The following is an 8,348-nucleotide window of genomic DNA, read 5'->3' as shown; positions in this document are numbered from 1 at the left end:
CTTCCACAGATCAAGTAGAGAAGATGATGCTTCACCCACGTGAGAAAAACTTCACCATGAAGCAACCTTAAACACCAAGTTCTAAAACTAAACCATGAAGGAGACCCCATTGAAGAAAGCTTAGTGATTGAACAACAATAACAGAGTCTAAGCTACAAGGAAACCCTCAATGGAAGAAAAACTCACAAGTTTGGCCACCATGTTTAGAGCTACAACCAACCTCCCAATTTTCTATAAATTAAGGGGGGAACCCCCATGTTTTGTATAAAATTTCACTGTAAATGATATTTTCTTTCTCTAGATCACTTCACTTATAATATCTTAAGTTAAAGGATACATAAGGAATGTATAGCTTCTCTTAGGTTTTCATGTTAGAATCATCATGAGTTGTTGAATTTCATTATATTGGGATTTGATATAGATCTTTTAAACGTATGTTCTGTTATTTTAATGTTTTATCCAATTGTTCTTTCATATGTTAGTAATTCAGTTCATACTTCATGTGCTATGAACTGATTAATCATTTGTTGCATATATAACTTGAGTTAAGGCATAAGCTAATTCATCTTGTAGATTTAATTGAATCATCGAAGGCTATTAGGAGGCAAGCATGTCCCTATACGACTTAATTAGTGTAAAGAGTGTTAATCATTAATGGAAAGAGTTCATTCATCATGAGTAGATAAATCACACTTAGTTTGAGTACCTTTAGGTCCTAATGTCTTAGACATAGGCCTATGAATATATTAGTGTACTTTTAGGAACAACGAATGAACTTTGTTTATCCAATAAAACAGTAACTATGCATAAAAATATAGTAGTAAAATCTATTTCCAACACATTTTATAACACTGAATTATTTGGTGTTTAGAGTTCTAGATCATTATCAATTTATAATCAAACATTTTAAAAATTATAAATCTGACCCAACCAATCATGAGTTTTGATAAAAAAAGAAATTATCAAATCCACGTGAATACGACATTTAGTACTATAATCAAACAAATTCACTTATTAGGATGATTAATCTCAAAACCGAGACATCGTCATTCTCTTTGACATTTTTATTTACTACCACCACCAAACTACATAGATTGATGGAAACAAATTATAGGGCTTATTGTTGAGAAAATTTCTTTTGTTGCTTTCATTTTAAAAAGATGATGGAAAGTTGTTACATCCTATAATAAGTAAAGAAATAAAGAAATGGGGAGGAAGAACTTTTGAGAAGGATGAGCATAAAAGTTTTTCCAAGGTTTTATCTTAAAGAAACCCATTTTTAAGAGTTTTTAACTAAAAAAATCATTTTTAACATATATATATATATGTATGGTCCTCACAACCTGCAGCTTGGTGGTGAAACCAAAATTGTTGTTTGTTTGAACTTAATTAATTAGTAGTACTAAAGTAGATGAGGGAAAAAAGTTGGGTGGGACAATGTTTATGAATTGTTGATGACAGCTAACACTACACACATTGATACATATAAAAAATATTAGGTGGTGCTTTTGCCGTCATCAACACACCCAAACTCAACCTACAAGACAAATAAACATCTCCAAAATCAAATCCATGCTTCCAAATAAAAAAACAACATCGTTTAACAAATGAACAAATTTCAAGCTTTCAAAATTCCAACCTAAACATCACGACAAACACATAACCATTACCAGACAAAACAACGTCTTCCATTCAACTTATTCTTATTTCTCTCCATACTTATTATAACCACTTACTTCTACAATTTCTTTTTTTCCAAAACCTTACACTAACATTTATTTAATCAATCAAATGGATATTACCATCCTCAGCTTCATCGCCCATGGCCAGCTGTTCCTTTGTTTCTTTACAAACTAACAGCTCATAATTAATGCTCCTCAATATACAATATTCTTTGTGGAAAATAAAAATCAATAAAATAACTATAAATAATTTTTTCATCAACAAAATGTATTCATATATTTATTCTGACTTTCTTTAAAAATACTAAATTAAACTTAGACAAACACTAATTACACCATCAACACATTTGAAATAGTTCACAACAATACTTAAGATAAAACAAAATAGAAAAATAAAATTTCAACATAAAAATTTCTAACATAAATCCTAAAAATTACAATACCAAAAATTACCTAAAAACATTGAGAAATTAAACAAAAATAGAACACAAAATTTGTTGAGACATTTTGATCAAGTCGTATTACTCACGCGTCATCTTTATTTTACTTTACTTTTCTAAATCAAACTATATTTTCCTTTAATATTATTTTTTATCTAAACATATACGACATTGTTAGCAAAGTGAGCTTAATTTAATTCTACAAAATTTACTTTTAAAATGTAACTTGATCATATTTTTATTTATAGTTTATGTGTAACTTGCAACATTTAGAATAAAAATAGTGCGTACGAATATTTCAAATTTTATAAATTAGAAATATAGCAATATCTTGCTTTTAGCAAAATTCAACAAAAATATGTTCTCTTCATTTGATAATAATTTTGTTAGTATTTGTATATTTTATTATTGGTTCCTTTCGATATACATACAGATGCATAATGTTTTAAAAATCTATCTCTAAATATTACTATTTTTTTAACCATATTACATTCAACTTTTAATTTTATCTCTTATATTAAATAAAAAAATGAATATAAAATATACTTAAAAAAATAAACTTTTTATAACTTTTTAATTATAGCATTTAATGATGTCTTAAATTATTTTTGAAATTTGAAAAAAATAAAAACACACACATAATAATTTCTACATTGTACTTTCTCTAGTATATTTAAAAAGTTTTAAACTTAAAATTAGTACTTAAAAGAAACATTAGTCCCTATTTGTAATGGTGATTTGTGCTATTAAAAGTATAATGCATGGAAACATATTTAAAAATAAAAAAATATTAAGTAATACTGTTTAGTATCTTAAATAATAGTATTAAATTGAATAGAAAAAGTAAATTTCATTGTCATTAAAAAAAGTCAGACGAACACCAATTTGTTAGAATTAGGGTTCTTTTTTCAATTTTTGTGATGGTTTTATGTACTTTTCTTAATTTTTGTGGGTCCCACATACACACGCTTTCTTCGCACGCGTTGCTTTCAAACCTTTCGCATTCATCTCACATAAGTCACGTTTTATTTTCATAAAATAACGTGTTATTGTTATTTAACAATTTCAGTTTTCGAATTTATTTTTCTTGTTAATTTAAAAATTTGTCCTATTAACACGAAGATAACTGTTTTATAAAGTAAAAGATATTTCACGATGACAATAATTGTCTGAATTTTTAAGCTCGAAAATTATTATTTTTATTTCTTATTTAGTATTTGGTTTAAGTTGTAATTTCTAACCTATTTCCACGGAATAAAAGCATTATTATTATTATTATTATTATTATTATTATTATTATTATTATTATTATTATTATTATTATTATTATAATAATTATAATAGTGAATATACATAGGTGTTACGTGATGCATGTTTATTTGTTAGGGTTAAATATGTTTTTAGTTATTATATTTTGAGGCGCTTTTGGTTTTAATCTCTTTTTCAAACTAAGGTATAATTTAGTCCTTCAATCTTAGAAAATTCTAGTTTTATTTCCTTTTACCAATTTTTTTTTTAATTTTATTTATTGTTTCAAACACGTTTCATTATAGCATTTGGATTGTTTACACTGTTTGACACATTTTTTGCTTCAATCTTAACTTAGAAACGCGTTTCAAACAGCAAATAAAGTTACAAAAATTTGGTAAAAAGGACTAAAACCAGAGTTTTCTAAAGTTGAAGGACTACATTGTACCTTAGTTTGAAAGATGGACTAAAACCAAAATCGCCCCAAAGTATAGGGACTAAAAACATATTTAACCATATTTTTTATAATAATAAAAATTAATAAATTTATTATTATTATTATTATTATAAAATTAAGTATAAATAATTTTTATAATTTTATTGTAAGTAATTTTTATTTATTTTAGATAATTTTTAATTAAAAAATAATTAACTTAATATTAATTAAAAAACAATTAGATTTAAATAAATAATCATATATTGAAATAATTATTTTAATTTTGAAAAGACATTTAAATGATATAAATGGAATAGAAATTGAAAAAAAAATCAAATATATAACATAGATAGATAGATGAAATAGAATTATCATTTTATTATTATTATTATTATTATTATTATTATTATTATATATATATATATATATATATATATATATATATATATATATATATATATATATATATATATATATATTTGCTAACTTGCGTACGTCTGTCTTTTAGATGGTACATTTTAGCAATGTGTACCGGGTTTCAGTAGACAAAAATACCCTTATATCATGAATTCTAAGTTTTTAAGATTAAGGGTATTTTAATAATTTTCATTCTCAAAATTAAAAAAATAAAAAAAAAATCCCTCCAAACCCTTACCTACCTCTCTCATTCCTCTCAAACCTTTCTCTTTTATCTCTTTCACTCCAACATTTTCTTTGTCATCCCTATTGTAGCCCCAATTGACAAAAAAAATCAGAAACACTTGCTTTATTTTAATAATTTTCATTCTCAAAACTAAAAAAAGAAACCTAAAACCCTTACTCACCTCCTTCATTCCTCTCAACCCTTTCTCTTTCATCTCTCTCACTCAAACATTTTCACATTTTCTCTGTCATCTCTGCAGTAGCCCCAACTAAAAAAACACTCATTTTTAAATAAAATGGTTAGAGAAAAAAATACTTACATAAATAAAAAAATTAAAGCAACGAATTTTTTCTTCATATAATTTTAAATAAAATTTCAAGATTTAGAATTTTTATTATTTGATTTGTTTTTTCTTTAGTAAAGGAAAAAATTTCTACCAACAAAAATTAAATGGCCATGGAGCAATGTTACCTAATAGTCTCAGAATGTAAAGGAAGGATGCTCATAAGTCTTGGTACAAGTTGTGCCCGTTGGCTATAATATATACAGTGAAGATAATAAAATTAAAGAGATTTTGAATGAACTTTTTTCGGAAGGTGAATATGTCAATGACTCAACTCTTTAAAAAAGTAGATTGTTTAATAATGAGTGTATTTTTAGTTGGGACTAGTGCAGAAATGACAGAGAAAATGTTTGAGTGAGAGAGATGAAGGAGAAAAGGTTGAGAGGAATGAAGGAGGTGAATAAGGGTTTGTGGTTTCTTTTTTTAGTTTTAAGAATGAAAATTATTAAAATAAGGCAAGTGTTTTTTATTTTTTCAATTAAGGCTAGAGTAGGGATGACAGAGAGAAAGTTGGAGTGACAGAGATGAGAAGGAAGGTTGGAGTGACAGAGATGAGAGAGAAAGGGTTGAGAGGAATGAGAGAGGTGGGTAAGGTTTGGAAGTTTTTTTTTTATTTTTTTTATTCTGAGAATAAAAAATATTAAAATATCCTTAACCTTAAAACTTAGAATGTATAATATATAAGAGTATTTTTTTCTACTGAAACTCAGTACACATTACTAAAATGTATCAACTCAAAAACAGGCGTACGCAAGTTAGCAAACTCATATATATATATATATATATATATATAGAGAGAGAAAAGGAAGATAAATTTAAAAGAGATATTTAGTATAATAAAATTAAAAAGTGATTTCTTTTCAAAATAATTTGATCTTACTGCACTGTATTCTGAATGGAAAAAACAATCCTCGAATATTTAGATATGTATATATGTAATACATAAACTTATCTCTAAACATTATTTTAATGTTCTAAGAATGAAAACCAACCTAACTAAATATTAAAAAAGTTATGCCTAATTTTCACTATTTAAGAATTGATATATGATTTATTTTTACCGAAATAATTAATATGACTGACGTTTTGATGAGACTTTTCTCTAAAAGCAATAAGGTGATTTATTTATAAATATTTATCTCTAAAAGCAATGAGGTTTTTGTATGTAATTAATGATGTGTCAAAGTGATTGCACAGAGCAGTTGAGATTTTGCAATCTCATAATGGTCAATGGGTGTTGGCCATAGATTCAGGAAAAGGATTGCAATTTAAAATCAACCTAAAAAGGAGACTTCTGATGACTTTAAACTTTAGTTAACAAGCTTGTAACTTTAGTCAAAATGTTCATATTTCTTTTTTTTTTTTTCTAAAGAGATAATTACTTTTAAATTTCTGTCTAGAATTGATGTTGTCTATGTGTTTTTTATGTTAATAAATATATATTATATTAAAATATATTTAAATATATATTATTTTAAAAAATATTTACAAGTTGAGAAAAAAATAATAACATTTTTAATTTTATATTTAAATTTTTCAATAAAATTAATGTGAAAAATTATTTATAAACTTAGAAAGTATATATATATATATATATATATATATATATATATATATATATATATATATATATATATATATATATATATATATATAAAGAGTAATTTTGTAAAAATACAAAAGATATAACGTGAAAAATATAGAGTTAAAAATACAAAGAATAAACTATACAAAAATATGTCCAGTATATTTGTTATAAATATAAATTAGTGTATTAACATATTAATCTAATATTAATCTAATGTGTATTGCTAAATTCATCTAATTATTATATTGAAATTTTTCTCTAATATATAATGTTGAACTCGTCTAATTAGTATGAACACGCATATATAAAGTGTATTATTACACTCATCTAATGTGTATGGACAGACTCGTTTAATATGTATTGTAAAAGGCATATAATTAAAGAATGAATATAATTGTCTAATATGTATTAATAAACTTATATAATATGTATATAAATAAATCTTATAATGTATTTGTTAGACTCGTTTAATTAGTATATGGGAAAACACATCTAATGTGTGTTGCAAGACTCGTTTAATCTTTGTATGGATAGATTAACCTAATACGTATTCTTAGACTCGTCTAATTAATGCATGGAATGACTTGTTTTATGTTTTATGTACAAAATACTCGTCTAATTAGTGCATGGATAAACTCGTCTAATTAGTGTATGAACAAACTCGTCTAATATATATTGAAAGATTCATCTAATCATTGAATGAACATACTCGTCTAATGTATATTAATAGACTTGTCTAATATGTGTATGAAAAAACTTGTATAATGTTATACTCATATAATCAAAATATGAATGACTTGTGTAACGTGAATTGTTAGACTGGTATGATCAATTCATCGACAACTCATCTAATCAAAGTATTCCTAAACTCATTTAATCACGTATGGAATGACTCATCTAATATATTTTTGTTATACTATTATAATTAGTGTATTTATAATCTCATTTATGTGTATTGGCAGACTTATGTAATATTTTTTGCAATACTAGTTTATTAAGTGTATGAGAAAACTTGTTTGATGTATCTTCTTAAACTCGTCTAATCAGTGGATGTTCAAACCTGTCTAATGTATATTGCAACACTCATCTAATTAGTGAGTGGACAAAATCACGTAATGTGTATTAATAGACTTGTCTAATCTATGTATGAAAAGACTTGTTTTTTCTAAACTTGTCTTATCAATATATGGACAAATTGGTCTAGTGTTTGTTGATAGATTCGTCTAATCAATGTATGGACAAACTTGTCTAATGAATATTCTTAGACTCAAATAATTAATATATGAAATGACCCATCTAATGATTTTTGCTCAAGTTGTTTAATTAGGGTATGAACAATTTTTTCTAATCAATGTTTGTTTAAACTTGTCTAAAGTGTATTGCAAGACTCGTTTAATTAGTGAATGGACAAACATGTATTGTATTAATAGACTTGTCTTATTTGTGTATAAATAGACTTGTCTAATGTATATTGATAAGGTTATCTGATCAGTGTATGTTATTGGTAGACTCATCTAAACAATATTTGGACAGACTTTTCTAATGAGTATTCTAGACTCGTGTAATCAATGTATGAAATGTCTCATTTAATGGTTTTTGTTATACTTGTGTACTAATTGTATGGATAAACTCATTTAATGTGTATTGTTAAGACTTGTTTAATAAGTGCATCAATAGACCCGCTTGATGTTTTTTGTTATATTTGTTTAATCAATGAAGGAAATTACACGTCTAATTTGTTTGTTATACTCGTTTAATTAGTATATGAACGACTCGTCTAATGTATATTGTTAAACTTGCTAATTTTTTATGTTATACTAATTTAATCAATATATGGATGGATTGGTAAAATGTGTATTACAAGACCCATTTAACAAATTTTGTTATATTAATTTAATTAATGAATAAAACGACTCATCTAATATTTTTTGTTATATTCGTTTAGTTAGGGTATAGATTGATATGTCT

The sequence above is a fragment of the Vigna radiata genome, chromosome 8 (assembly GCF_000741045.1).
Source record: "Vigna radiata var. radiata cultivar VC1973A chromosome 8, Vradiata_ver6, whole genome shotgun sequence".
Taxonomy (NCBI): Eukaryota; Viridiplantae; Streptophyta; class Magnoliopsida; order Fabales; family Fabaceae; genus Vigna; species Vigna radiata.
The sequence above is the reverse complement of the archived record's forward strand: the minus strand, read 5'-3'. Positions refer to the sequence as shown.